Genomic DNA, 16,434 nt, shown 5'->3' with positions numbered 1-16,434 from the left:
GAGAAACATAATAGCTATGCTGTCAATTCCAAATGGAATTTAAGCATGTAAAAACAGATCAGAAGAGCATTGACTATGTCTGATTTTAAATAGCATTGTAAATAGAAAGTTTGCAGCAAGAGGATATAGTGTTAATGCCCACTTGTCCATATAAAACCTTTTTTTAGTGTTCATCTATAATGTCTCTTTCACCTTTACCACATATTTGTTCTAAGGCAGAAATGTCAGTTGAGAGAGGTTCTTATTCACAGTAGTGTTAAAAATACTTATTTACATTGCAATTAAAAAAAATCACATTTTTCTCAGAGCCTGTAATTAAAAGTGGATATCTTTGTAAGTTTGATATTTATAGTTTTCAGAAGTTTATCCCAGTGGTACTGTCATAACACTGGCTGCTGACTGTCAAGAGCAATATTGTTCATTGAACTCAATCATATACTACAAATTCAAGATATATTCTAGTGTTAGGGAATTTATTAAATCTAGAGCACTTCACCTTTCTAAATTTTTAAATTGAAAGGCAAAGAAAAATGTAAATGAGTATATTTCAAAGAATATGAAAGAGTATGCACACAGAACTTGATCCTACTTTCATTATCTATGAGGATCAGAAACAACATAGATAAAATCAATTGAATTGTAAGAGATTTTCCAATTGTTGAATATCAGATATTTCAACTTCATTCTGTTTAAACATGGAGCTCAAAGGATTTGACCAGACATACACGATCAAGTACATATCTATGAAAGATTCCTTGTTTCATGTAGGAATAATGTTCTTTGGGTATTAATTGAATTAAAAAGTGGTTACGCATTTCATAAAAAAACTGTCTAGGACTGGATGCAGAAAAAATTAGAGATTATGAGAAAATTTCTAATCTGGAGTTCAAAGCATCATAATAATTTGCAAAAACATTTATCAGCTTTCATGAAAAGGAAAAAATGTTTCAATTTATGCTCAGAAAATAGAAATATCACAGTTTCAGCTGAAGCTGGAGCCTAATTAACCACAAGACAAAAAGACACTTGATTCAGAAAAAAAAGGAAAAAGTAAAACCAATCCCATACCCAACCAAAGAAAGAAAACCAGATAAACAAAAAACACTCCAAAATATTTTAATATTAAAATTTCCTGTATTTAAGGGTCTGGGGGGGGAGGGGGCAAGTTTTTGGAGTATATTTTAGAAAAGCCAACAGTGGTGTTGATTGTTTTCTGGGTGTGGGAGTAGTGGTGGTATTTATCTTCAAAAGCTATCTGACTTTTTAGATCTAATGTAATTCTGAGCAGAATTAATGTTAGAGATTTTTGGTTTGTCCTTGTTATCAAATATTCAATTTAATATAAGTCTTTAACATAAATAAAATCTCCCTAACTATATTTTTGTTAGTTTTTCTTTGCTCTTCCCTCACTGTTTTCCTCTCTGCTGGAATCTAAATCTGCAAACCAGACAAGCAGATATGAAGGGAGCAAGTGGAAGGCAATCAGCACACGATCTCTTTCTGCATGCTCTAAGGAATCCCTCTTTAAGCAATTTTTTTTAAAAATAACTCCATGTGGAAGAGAGGACTTAAAGAAGATCATTAGGTTGTTCTTCATTTAGGTCTGAACACAGAGACAGAATTGAGAAATAAGTAAATCAGATATACATAGAGGAAAAACAGACTTCAAGTGGTCATCCACTGAAACAAGAGAAAAGCAGATAAAACCACAAATGTATCTAAAATCCACAAGTTGTTAAATAGTCCATGGAAATGGTGAAGAGCTATAGTCCAAGACTTGTGTTATCATGAAGTTTTACAAAATACTTGCGCAACGTTTATGGATATTATTGGAAGTTGGGCAAAAGTAGAGGACAGCAGACTAGTTAAACAGGATTACACATATGTTGTTTTCCTGCACTTTCATCCTCTTCCCTCTGTGGAACCAGGATTAAAAAAGAAAGACTTATTAGGAAAACATGAACTTTATTTTACTGCAGTGCAAACCAACCATATCCAAGATATATTTATAAGACTCACATCTTAATGGAGTAAGAGTTAATGAATTCTCAGTGTTTTAGAAGATTTCTGTACAATGCCTCTAACAAAAAAAACTTTGCCAAAAAATATAAATGAGAATGTCTGAAATTGCAATTTAATGTAACAAATAAAAATAGTTCAAGAACTTACCAAGGTGACAGCATGCCAGAACCTTTTTTCTGCTAATAGAAAATCTTTTTTCTGTAACTCTGTGAAGAATTTGCATGAGCTATTCACTGCTGGATTTTTTGTAATACATAATGAGTTTTGTTTTGCTGACTCTGTTGACTGTTCCCAAAGCATAATTAGAGATTTACTTCTGCTGACTTAGTAGAAGGAAGGAGTATCTGGAATCACCTAGCTGTAAAGGAAAGGTCTCATCAGTAGTCATGCAGACACCAGCCACAAAACAGATGAAGTTTATGGTTAGTAAGTGCTGGAGATTTACTGGTGTCATCTCTATACTAATGTATGATGAACTTGCCAAATCAGGAAATCTTCAACCTTTTGCACTCTTCATCCTAGCAAGCAGTCCTTGATGAAATGAGTATGAATGTTCAATAACCATTGACTTATCTGTGTGAATCTGAGGAATTCCAAAGTGAAGGTCTATTAGCAGAAGTAAATTACAGCTATAGGATGCAATTGCCTTTTGAAACTGTGGTAGTCAGTAAAATCTCAATATACAAAACTTCAAAAGGGTAAATGTAGGTGTGAGGTCCCATTGAAATAAAGCAAGAGCTCATCCAATTAGTTATGAAAAGGTGCTATTGTACAGACTGAGTACATATAATTCTGTTCTTATAGAAACAATCTTTTAATTTGTAACAAATTGACCAGACTAAGTTCCTCATTTCCTTACATGTGGTGAGCATTAAATCCTCCTAAACAAGCAGTCTCCTATAATGAAAAAATTCCATTCAGTAGATTCCATGAAGTATGAGCAACAGAGAGATGTCATTCAAATTCTCGTACTTACATGCCTACATGTATTTTTAATTCTAAGGTCGTATTTAAAAGAAAATAACTTCTGAAATGTATAGATCTTAGACAAGAATATATTAAAAGGGCAATTTCAAGGGGAGAGTAGTGCTGAAGATTGTTTCTTCCTGAGTTTATGCATCCAAGTGCACACTGGACAGTGTTAGTCACTGAATTGTACCAGAAACCTGGTTCCTGTTCACTGCTGAAAATAGAGTACTGATTTTGCCATTTCTAAAATGAGGGAGCATTTTTTTGGAGGGTTTGGGTTGGGGAAGGGGGCAGGCAGAGCAGGAAAAGGAACATCTAGACAGTCAGAGAGATGGATTAAGCAACCTGAGTCTGCCTTCATTGCCAGCCTGGTGGCACCATTGCTTCCTAACATCCAGTGTAGATCCTTCTTACATAATGGCACCAAGGTTTAAGCACGAGTCCAAGAGCAGCAAAGACAACAAATTGAATAATCTGCAACTATATACTTTTTTTCATTTAAATTATATTTTAAGATTCTAAAATGCCAAAAACTGTAGTTAAGTTCAATCAAAGTGTTGTTTCAAGTATTGTAAAGCTTTATTTTCTGTTAAATTTCTGTTTGTGGGGGAACACATATATGGTTAAGGGAAAATGCTCACATTCATTTTGCATAACCAAGAGGCCTAGGGCTAAGGAGCTACAAGTTTTTTAAGTCCAAAATGTAGATTTTTTCAAAGTTTCATTCAGTAGGCTGTAGGGAGTAAATCCTAATAGTACATACATACTTAAATAAGACAATATGGAGTATTTGATAACCACCATATCTTTAGAAAATCTTCTCTTGATGAAGATCTAACTGTCTGAAAGAAAAGTTGTCTAGGTTCTTTACACATCTCTGCTGGATGTACTTATGACTATTGCTTGCCATGATGGCACAGCTGAGGATTTTGTCAACTTTATTTCATTTTTTTAGCTGATGTTAAACAAATAGACTTGAAGTAGGCATAAGAACCTGTTGGTTAAAAGCTCCTTTTTCTCTCATGTCATATGCTCCTCTGTCTGCATCACAGCTGAGTTACAGCCCAACACAGCTCTGGAGCTGCTGCCACCTCTGCTGTGGAGGCATCACCAGGCCAGATGGGGGTACAGGGGCTGCGTAAAGGAGAGGAAATGAGGATACTTTGGAAATGAGAAAGATTGATTTTGTTATGGGAGATTCTTTATTGTAAATCTGTCTTCTCCTGTGGCATGAAGAATTAAGGTCCATCTCTGTCGTCACTTGTCCTGCAAACCTACCACAGCCATGTTACACAAAGCAAGAAAGTATTATTGTGATTTGAGGGAAAGCACTTCTCCTATTAAAGAAAGCCAAACAACCCAGACCATGCTGGCCTGTTGGAATGTGTACAGTTGCTACAGACCAGGAAAGTCTTTCCATACAGGAGTCAGAGGAGTCACCTTTCCAAGGGCCTCTCTCCACACAACCAGGACATGCTGAATGTGGAAGCCTCTTCCTGACCACACCACAATCTCTCATGGTTGATTTAAAGCAGAAGGCTGAAGTGTGAGAGTTTGCATTTCTGTATTCAGTTGCCAGACATAGCCAGCTTTCTTTTTAACCTTTTAGGATGATTCTCTGAGCTGTTCTCAGGATGTGTATTACTGAGATTAGACTGGCAATACTGACCAAATTGTTACATCTTCACTTGTTTTGTCAGATGTATTGTACACATAATGAGTGAATCTGCTTATGTGCAAAATGCATGAAAAGACATAACACTGTCTATATGACATTTTTTTCAATGTTTATTTTCTGAAAAAAGATACATATTTATAAATAAATTACTGTGATGACTCAGTGAACTTCAAGACACAGTGAACTTCATTCTACACAGAATCTTCAGGAAGTACAACTCAAGAATTTTTTGATAGACAAAGCTTTCAAGAATCTAAATCCTAGTTACTTAAGAGCTACCAATATTCCCAATTCCAAAAAAAAACCAGAACAATAAAGGTGAAGTCTTAGACTGGAGTGCAAGAGACATTCTCTGAACCAAATGAGTGCAATTCACTTATGCCACAAGAAAGGATAGTCACAGATCATTCTTCATTTAGTTTCTAAACCTTATTACTTTGAAAGCATGGGTTAAAAAAAAAGACAGAAAATAGTCCTCTAAATTGCAAAAAATTAGCTTTATCAATGTGTCAAGCATTGTATTCATGTAGATAGGTAGGAAAATATCGCCTGCTCATTTCTCAGAATTTAAAATGTCATAAAAAGAAAGAAGGATGGAATGAATTTCATGGACCGTTTCAATGTCAAACACTTCCTATTCTTTCCTTACAGTGATATGCTATATTTAACAAAAACAACATATTCAATACTACCCAATTATTTCAGCAGTTTCAAGATGACAAAATTTAGGTATTCGAAAAATTTAGAATATTGAGATAAGAAAATGTATGTTCTTTCTGGCTGGCATTTAAGAAACCTCATGTCATTATTGAGTAAATCTAAAGTGTTTTTCTAATACTGTTTAGTCTAATAGCCTTTTCTGACATTTACAAGTACTGGAATTTGGGAGAGTTGTCTGTGTTTAATTTGCAAAGTTTAAATTATTATTGATTGTTCCTTGTGACCATTCCATTTCCATCCCATTTCCATCCCATTCATATAACACTATGTAATTTTTATTTTGATTTTTTTTCATTTTCCTCTTTCCATTTTATTTTAGAAGTCTCTTAGGAGAAAGAAACTGAGGAAAATGCTAAGAGAGGGTGAAAACCTACGCACAGGAGCAGTAGCTAACTCACTTTACCATTTTGAGACTTCAGATATGTATGAGCAGGAGCTTCTGGATACTTAGATATGTTATGATCCACCTGCCTTCAGAGTCAAGCAGTATGCTTAATAAAAATCTCTCAGAGATGGTATGATTACACTAGATCTTGCTCAAAGTAGACGTGCAGATCTCTGAAAATCCCTGCTTTTCAGTGAAATCCATCTCTTGAAGAAGTCCATTCAAAGCTGTAATGCAGTACTGGTTGGACCAAACTGACTGAATGTTGTTCTTGTACACAGAAGCTTCATTTTTTTCAGCTATTTAATTTCCTATTTCATTCATGCAACACCACCCCGGAGACATGAATGATAAAGAAGCATCCATATGAATCAACAAAAATTCAGAAATTCTAGGCTTAACAGGCTCTAGCTAATCAAGGACACAGGTCCTTCACAAGAAATAATGAACAAGGACCATTGAGGATAGACTTCTGTAACTTCCTATCATTAGCCAGATGATTTCACTCTGGAAAAATCTTCTGCTTCAGGCCATGGCTCTGTGCAGAGGTGTAGGACCAAGTCAGCACTTGCCCATTGTGGAGCAGGTAGGAGAAAACAGAGAAGCAGGTTATTACCTACAAGTTACAGATCTTGAATGTTTGCTGTAGTTTCTGACCGGGATCTCAAATTTGCTTTTGGTTTGAGGAAGGTAAGGTCCTTCAGGTTGGTAATAAATTTATGCAAGCCTTTTTCCAGGCTACCATAATGGAAAGTGCACCTCATCATATTTATGAGTGGATTAATATGAATAGAAAAGTGTGCAATGCAGGGAATAGTAGTGACCTGAGCAATAATTCACAATGTGCTACGCCAGCAATTTACATGGTCTAAGCATGAGCAAGACCTGTTATTCACCTGTCCCTCTGATGGTAAAAAACCTAAGCTGACCCTGGAAGAAGCAGGAGGTCTCTACTGTGCCCTGGAAATCAGTACTGCTTGACCTAAAAGAGTTTCTCTTGCTTTAGTCTTGACTGGTGTTCTCACAAACACCTCCAAAAAGCCTATGTTCTGCAATACTTGTACCTTTGACTGAGATCTGGAAAAGTAGAAAGGTCCCTCAAGTATATATAGGCACTCAACTAGATATTTATGTCATTCGTATCCTCTTATTACATGTGCTGAATCATTCATCTTGAGATAACTTTGAATTTTACATTTGTGAAAAATTGTGTAATCACTTGTTTGTATGGTTTCTTTAGAATAATCCCATCCTACAGGCATTGGAAAATGCATGTGTCTCCTATTTCTTTTCTCAGTGGGCGGGAGCAGAACACAATAAAAAACTCAATTACTAAGGATAGCTCTGCAATTTTGAGAAAGTTGGAAGTAAATATTTCTTTATATAAAAATCAACTAAAAAGATTGATCAACTGAAAAACAATTCTGTAATAAACTTCTATGAAAATAGGATAGACTGAAATAGGGGCTAATTTTCAGGACCACATTTATTAGCAAAAGAATCTAATTAAGGTCTCCTAATCTTGGCTAGGAGATACTAAACTAAACACTAAAAATAAACATTTAATTTGGTGGTAAGGAAAAACTAATTTAGTATACTAGCTATTATTAACATGCAATAAATTGTCTTCTGAGACAACAATCTCAGCATGTGAACATCAGACAGTACTACACATCAGTTTTCAATGTAGGTCGTTATGTCTTGTTTCTGCAAAATCATGTGTTTATTGTATGCAGCAGCTATAATACACAAAACTTCAATTTTCTCCCTGTATTTGTCCATAGCTTGTTTCCAACTGCTAATTATTTTTTTCTAACTCTCTCTTTAAATTTTTTTATCATTGCTTTTTTTTTCATATTGTTATATATATATGGTCTTTATTTCCTTATTCCATTCTGCCATATTTTAACTCTGATAATTTGAAATCTTTTTATGCATAGTTTAATTTTCTTCTATTTCTTCTTTCTGTTACTTTTTTTCCTCATTTTATAGATTATAGAAACATTTCTTCTTCCTAGTTATCTACATTTCTCTTCTATATATATGGATTTAGATTGCTTTAACTCAAATTTTCTTCTTCTGTCACCATTTCCTCCTACTTTGCCATCCCAGCACATCTTTCTTCTGCTTTCTCTAGAAAAAATTATTTGAAGTAAATGAGTTAAAGGACTCATTATTGTAGAGTCTTTCAATTCATTCATCTGAAAGTTGCCTCAACTAAGCTTCAAGTAATAGATTTTCAAGTGTTTTGTTCAGGCTGACATAGAATTTCCCAAGAGGCCGAATCTCTTTCATTTCCTTTGGGACAATGATCCACAGCATGATAAATGTTCATTATTTTCATGGTCGTCATTAATTTCCTTCAATCTTTTGATGGTTCCTCACTGCAATAAAGTAAAACCTTTACAGAATTTTTTGAGACCTTTCTCTTCATAGGCTGACTTTGCTCATACTTTCTCTTTCATTTACTATGCCTTGTAGGAAAAATTTGATGTCCAAGCTCTTAGGAAGTTCAAATAAAGACGGATCGGACCATGCATAATAAATGTCCTTGAACTTGAAAATCTCTTCAAAGGGTAAAGCAGCACAGTCAGAGTTATGCTTTTCACCGTGTCTTCCTTTCAGACCCTGGCTTCATTCCAGTGTCCCAGCCTCACAAGACCTATACACAGGTGCACTGATTTGCCTTGTAATTCTTCTACTTTGGCACCTCCTCATCACAAAATCTAAAATCTTGACACTCTCAGTTCCTGCACCATTCAAAAACTTTACGTGGATTGAGTAGGTATAATTCCATGCACCAAAAGAGAAAGTAGTTTCTTAATAGGCTTAAAATTGATGTGATGGAGAGAACAGAGATAACTCAGTGACAGCCACCTACAATGTACAATACAGACCTCTACTTTAAGTCCTGGAGAAACAGACAGTATTCAAGTATAAAAGTGTGGCTGCTCATGAAAATGGAGTCTCTACTTTGTAAAAGGGCAGCAAATTACACCCTGCAAAGAAAATGAGTCCTCTGCAGCCATGTGTCAAAACTTCTAATAGCTTAATCGCTGAGCCAGAAATATTCAAAAGCGGTGTGGAGGGTGAAGGAAATTAACAGCTTGTCCTGCTTTACATGTTCTTATTTACAGAGACTTCCATAATGTAAGTCACACAAGAGTGGGATGCAGACAATGCTCAGGAATCTCTCATAGCCAAGTTTCTATAAATTCCAGGCATTTTGAGACAGTAACCGCAATAGCACTGTGACAAAGTCTGTTGAGAAGAGTGGGTGTAGAGATGTGCAGGAACCCCAGCAAATTACATTTATATTGCATCTCCTTTGCATTTGCCAGAAAAGACCCAATGAAAATAGGATGACTTTTAGAAATTACTTCATTAAAAATAAAATTTAAATAACAAATACTGCAGTGATTAAATGAACCCCAAAAATGAAAACATTGTTTTTGAAGAAAGGCTGCTGCTGATCTTTTCTATCCTCTCCTACTGAGATATTCACCAAAGAGACTTCTGATGACTCAGGAGTATATTATTAAGGTTCACACCAAAACCTTTTACTCTTTTTTAATAGACAGGTAATATACCTGTCACATACATTCATCTTTTTCTATAAACTGCATATGGAGCAGAGCAGCCTGGTCAGATGTAACACTTGGCCTTCTTCATACAAAGAGATACAAACCACACTTTTCTCACTGTACTAAAAACATATCTCCCTCCTTTGATCTCACAGACCCATTTTCACCTTTTTTAACTGCTGACTATTGTTATGGGAAGCAGAAACCCACATAACACTGTTGATCCAAGTTACTCCATAGAGGTGAAAGGAGATATCTTGGATTTTTCCAAGTCCACATTCTTAATTTCATTTTAACCATAAGTATAACTTTCAGGAATTGGCACTCATTCACATGATATCTGGAGTTTGTTTGGGTTCACCGCACAATAGCATTACAGCTCTCACAAAATTCTTCAATCCATTTTATCAGCTTTAAGAATATTTATCCAGGCCAGGCTGATACAAGAGGAATTCCTGCAGATAATTCTGTGAGATGAGATCTATCCAGCAATTCTGAGCCTCTGATTTTCTAGGTGTTGAGACATTTGATAATGAACAATTTATGATACTCCAAAGGGAAAACAGGACTATATCTTTCATAAGTGACAAATATATCACTGTTCCATCTTCTCCAATAAGACAGATTGTTTTTGTAATTAAATCAGGATTTGGAGTATCATGAGAAGGAGGACAAAAATGGAGAAAGTATTCTCCTTAAACTAGAGTTCTGTATGTGTGTGACAGGACCAATTTTTTTTTCATTTTTCCTATTTTATTGTATTGTTTACCGATTTTATTTCTTAGAAGAAAGAAATATTATTCCTATAACTCAATCAAACTCAATTATTCCTAAACACAAAGCATTTGCCTTCCGTCACTGACCAGGAATGGTCTGAAGGACACAAAATTGTTTTCCTGGCAGTTCTGCTTTTATTGGCATGGGTTGTAGGTATGAACCATAGGCTTTAGAAATGGGATTGTATTCATACTCTGTATAGCAACCAACAGCAGAGGACAAACCTACCCTGACATTAGTTTGAACTAATTCAAAAAGATTTTAATTTATTAATCATTTTGTGATGTTTTTCATTACATTCTTTCTCCTTCTAGTGCTACTTCCAGGATCCTTTCCTTCATATTGATTTCTGAATTTCAAAGCAATGAAAAAAATTATTATTCAAGGCAAGTTCTACCCAGGTGGTCAACTGCATATTTTTTAGACATTGGTCTTTATAATCTTTTGAACTTTTTGTAAGTGGGAGAAATAGTATTTATCTGAGCTATGATATACTTCCTAATATTTATTACATATCTTTTTCTCACAAACCTGCTTATTCTTTATTCTTCATTCCATTACAGATGCACTATACCTCCCACATTAAATTGCCTCTGATGATAGTTTATTTTTTAATTTATTTACTCCCATCTTGACATTTGTTCAACCCACTTAATCTTATTATTTGATGGCACACGTTTTTTTAACTATGCATTAACTGGAAGGTTTTAATTTCTTTTCTGGCACGAGAATAAATAATTTATTTTAACTCATTAACTCATCTCTGCATTCTTTTCTAATTTAGTCTGTTTAAACAGTGTGTAGGGGGAACTAAATAAAGGCTGAAGGTTTGGGATGAAATCAGATATGATAAATGAAGGAAGGGAAAGTACAATATTGCACTTTGTGCAAATCAGATCAAAGTCAAATATTATTTATTGTCTAATTTCCCCTTGTACACATTGTGCCGGGAAGGAACAGTTTGCTGTGTCAACAAATCTACAGACTAATTTATTCCTGAAAGTAGATGTGACCCGGTTTATTTCAAGGTAGTTTAACTGCTCTCCTTTGCCTAATGATGACTAATCTCTAGAGGCTCAGCTTCAGCCAATTAGTCTCAGCCTGATCAATCCTCCCCCCCACGCCCGAGCTTTCCTATTGTATTTTCTGAGAAGCTCTTTCATTTTTTATTTAAGAAAAACATATGGTAAGGGATTTTCACTGAAGGATTTTTGATACGGGCATTCACTGAAGAATTTTTGATATTACCAAGCACACTCCTCCCTAAAAGCATTATTTATGACATAAGACGTTTTCTTTCAACATCATATTTTGGACTAAAATGGATGAAGAACCCCTTGAGTATTTTGTGTCCATATAAAAATATAGAAAAATGTTTGGATGAGGCAACTTTCAAAACTTGAATGAAATCACCATGCAGTGAAACCACCACCATGCATGCTTCTCAGGTTTATTTAAAATTTCCACAAACTGATGTTCTATGGGCTTTAACTATTTTATGAACCAACAACTACTGTTATTTCCAACAATAAGCATAAGTTCACAGTTCACACCCAGAATGTTTTTCTGAATCAGTTAGAAACCATTTCTTATCTTTGGCTATTGATTATTTATATAATTACAAAGCTTTGAAGCAACAGATAAAAGATTCAGTTTTGAGCAAAAAACAATTTTAAGTTTTCAATTTTAAGAATTTGTATTAATGTTATCATTGTAGAAAAATTTTACCTGTAGAAAAATACAGAGACGATACATCACCTTGATAGACAGATATTTTGCAGGGACAGTTATGCACAAAGTCTTCCTCAGTCTGTAAAGCACTTAGATCTGTAGGAGGTTTCTCTCTGCACTATGCAGTCTGCCACATGCCACGCAGCTCACAAAATGTGTCAGAGTGTAGGATAGCTGTGGAAGAGATGTGTTACAATACCTTCTATGCTCTAGTTTCAAATAGCATTATCTTGGACTCATTAGTGCTGTGAAACACTGCTGTGTCCTTACCATGTAATTTAAAATCAACACTTTTAACTTTTCTTTGGTGAGTTAGCATCACAAGGACACACACATGCAAACAAGCTGTGAGTCAAAGAACACCACCTACGTAGGGCTAACATATTTTCCTAAACAATAAATCCTTGTCAGTTTGTTTCCAAAAGAAATTTTAATAGTAAGACATGAAAAGCAGACATTTTCTAGAACCATTTCAATATTTTCACCAACATACAGGATAACCAAAACTTCAGCTTTTTCTGTGTCTCTGTAGTAACAGCTTAAACTTTGTGGCCAGAAATGTGAAATCACTGCCTCATGCCAACCAAAAAGCATAGGTTCAAAGAAGCTTTCCCATATCATAAATTTCACTGATTTTCTGAAAGCTCCTAAAGTTGACGTACTTTGGATGCTGGTTGAAGAGTTTGCTGTGAGACATAAGTGTGTGCGACACTTCTGTCCTACAAGCCTTAAAAATTCTTTGTCGCTCTCGTGAGTTTCTGGATTGATTCTTTGGCTCCAGTGTATCCTGAATTACAGCACTCTTCTCTGTTGCCTGAGTACACACAGGAAAAATAACCTCAACACAAAAGTCTTTTCTTTAAAGCCTATTGTTCCCATGCTTTCACTAGCCATAGGTGAGAGGTCACACACCAGGCACAGGGCCATATTTCTCTCTTCAGTTAAATATTTTTGGAACACTCTAGGCAAGCTCACAGGTCACATCTGTAGAAGTCTGTCTGCATGACCCAGGAGATCTGAGCCACTTTAGTGTCTGCAGAATGTATCTACAACAGATAGACATTGAGACAAGCTAAAGGACTATTTTTTAACTTACATAAATAGTACTGAAAGGTTGTTTTAAAAATAATCCATCTGGACAAGTGTATGAACACTTCAAGCAGAGAAAAAAAATGGCATGTTTGGGAAAAACAGACTGGTCATTTAGCATGTGACGAAGCAAAGCAGAATAAGAACCAAGATAAATAAAGTCTAAAAGACAGAAAACTAAACCAACCAACTGAAGAAACCCTTAAACAATGTTTTAGCCTTGGTCACTGTTGGAAAAAAACCCAACAAGTATTGAAAAACAATTAACCATGCCCTGCATGCCTGAGGCATCTTATTCACTCAAAGGAACCCAAGGAAGACAATACTGCTGCACAAATCAGAGAGAAGAGGAAATTAATAAAACAGTGGAAAACAAAAGTTATCCAACAAAACAACAAACTTTTGCAGGTAATAGAGGTTTGTACTGGTGACAGTACCATCAGCTGCTATGGAAGAAGCACTGCGCTCTTCCAGGTAAAATTACACAATTTCTTATTAGTTATTTTACACCAATGCCTGAAAAATATAAAAGAAAAAAAGAATTATGAAAGCCTGTTCTGCAATATTGATTTTGGGTCCTGAGAACTGCATTTAGTCAACTTAATCAGGCAAAAAATTAACGAGGGAAATTTTAAATAGTAAAAATTTAGGAATTATTAATAGATATTCTGTAGAATGTTTGTCTCTCTGTACCAGCAGAAGATGAACCTAGATGTGAAATCTCTACATAGCAGCAGAATGGGGCCATTTAAATGGAAGCAATGACTAGGGACATTGGTTTAATTTCATGGAAATAAGTAAAATAATTTCTTGTCAATATCTGCATTTTCTTGAAGCTTCCTAGAAAGGTGAAGAGCACACAACTCATTTTAATGTGGACACCAAGCTGACATCTGGGCCTTGTACATCTGAACAAAAGTAGAGAGCGGAAAGGTGGTATGTTAAGAGCAAACTAAATCTTTTTTAAAAAGCAATAAACTGGCAACCCATTAGATACTAAGAACAAATTTATGTGGTTAAATATAAGGACCATTTATTAAAAAGCCCCCAAAATTATATAACCTTGCCAGAGTCCACTTTAATACTAAAAGGTATTAAATCAGCTAAAAATTAAATGTTGTCAATTCAGGCTTTCTTTCTCTAATACATTTAGCATAAAAACAATTCTATCTCTAGCACAGGTATGTTTAGCATAAAAACAATTCTATCTATAGCACAGATATGTAGAAAGTTTAGAAGGAGAGCTGCAAATTCTCCTTTTATAAGTCTGTCCAAATTCTGTTTGTTTTAATTGTTAAACAAAAGTCACCATTTTCCTATTTATGATTGATTTGAACCTGAAAAAATGTGTTCTGTGAACACATATCACACATAATAATTAAGGCAGATCAGCAGCCATTTGAAGACTGTAGAAGGATAATAAAGGAAATGTGAAAATTGGGGGGGGGGAAATGTGATTAAATTTAGTAGGTAACTGCCTCTTAAAAAACATATGTTTCACTTTATGTCTAGCACTGTTATTATCATTTGTCAACAGAAGTAGCATGTTTTGTTCATTCAAGATTTCATTATGCCGGTACTACATCAGGAAACTCAAACTGGTATCTCTACCTATAACTTTTTGAATGGTATGAAGGTTAAATACTTCTTCATTGTTTTTTTCATAACCTTTTGAGTGAAATGTGATGTCTTCTCAGTTGTACACAGCAGTGTTCACAGGGTCCAAAGATGATAGCCCTCTACTTTCAGCTTGTAAGTGCTGAGCTGAGGGAATGACACACCACAGCAAAGTCAGGAAGACTCCAAGTCATGCTGGCTGGTGTCTGGATGTGGGGGGGAAATGCTCTGCCCACATGGGACACATGGCCACTTCCTCTGCATCTCCAGCTCTCCTCAGATTCTGCAGGAGTACACTACAGTCCATTCACTAAGGCAGACTCCTGATACTGTGATTTCCTTGCATGGCTACTGAGATTTTTAAAAGGATCAATAAGTATAAACTAAACTAAACATTTTAAAAAAAATTTAAAAAAAGGAAGACAGGTCAGGGACATTTTTCTTAGTGTCAGTTGTTCCCAGAGGCTACATTTTTCAGAAAGGATATGGTGAGTTATCTCCAGGGTTGACAAGGCCAGATAACATTTCAGTTATTAGCAGCAGGAGGATTAATGGACATCCACCAAAAATATCATGTTCAATACATGGGTTATTCAGGGATGAGGATGAATGAATTTGGAAGGAAACTGTTAAGGTATCTGAAAAGTTAATTTGAAACAGGAGGAGGTACCAGGCACTAGATCTTATCTGAAGGCTTATTTGAAGCAAGAGTCCAAAGCATTTGTCAGTTCTACAGATGCTCTAATGTGTGATTAATCAGAGTAGGAAATGGACAACGATCAAGGAATACCCCAAAGCTGAGAAATGAGTTTAATTATGCTGTTTGGAGTAACAAGAGTGAATCCACCTTCCTTTGCCTTTTATTCCTTCTGTAAAAATGGCAAGGAGTTGGGTAATAGCAAAAGAAATATGGATAGGATATTAGGGAGAAAGTACAGCTGATCATATAACTTTAGTATGTGAAAACAATTAAGGAATGTGTTTTGATATGCACTGTACAATTTATTGCAAGAGTTCCCACAAGAGCTAAGCTGATAAATTCATGCCCTAATTAAGCCACAGCCCTTTTATCTTGTTTTTCATCTTAGACACAAAGAGAAATCTCTTGTGGATGATAAGAAACATATTTGCATCTAATAGTTTGTAGAACCTTGCCCTTGTAGAACATTTGGTCAGTTTGTCCAAATGTTCATTTATGCATATTCTTTCCTCACAATCAACACTACACTAGCATTAAATTCACCTGGTGAGAGGGTTGCGGCAATTTTGCCAGAAATAAGTCGTAGCTCCTCAGTCCTACCTCTTTTCCACTATTGTTTTTTGTTTTTTCTCTTTTAAATTTTCTTCTCTGAGTTAGGTTGTCCCCTGAATTCTTTAGAATCACTTTAACACCTCTAATCAATGCTCTCTTATGCTGATTCTCATCCCCTCAATTTTAGTCATCCTGAATGCATTTTTAAAATTATAATACTGTATTATTTATTTGTTTGCTTACCTCCAAAATACATTTCTATCTTCTCTCTTTCCACTGTGTGGCCTTCTGAAGATTTTTGCCATTTTTTAGATTTTCTCTAGTCAATGTCCTTTCTTCATAACTGAGTTCAAATACAGATTTAGCCCTGTAATTAGTACTTAACAAAGTGTAAAAAAAAAAACTAATTTCCCTGAATATAAAAAAATACAAAAAAAACCTGTCAAAAATACTATGCATTCAAGGTTATTTCTAAACTAAGTACAGAGATACAAATATATCTCATCACAATGTTGCTTTTGCTTATTCAGTTTTCTCATATTATTTCCCCAAATCGTTTGAATCAATTCTGATGCAATAAAGGTTTTCTCCTTTCTCTGACTGCTCCTGA

The sequence above is a fragment of the Molothrus aeneus genome, chromosome 1, assembly GCF_037042795.1.
Source record: "Molothrus aeneus isolate 106 chromosome 1, BPBGC_Maene_1.0, whole genome shotgun sequence".
Taxonomy (NCBI): domain Eukaryota; kingdom Metazoa; phylum Chordata; class Aves; order Passeriformes; family Icteridae; genus Molothrus; species Molothrus aeneus.
This window is presented reverse-complemented; position numbering follows the sequence as displayed.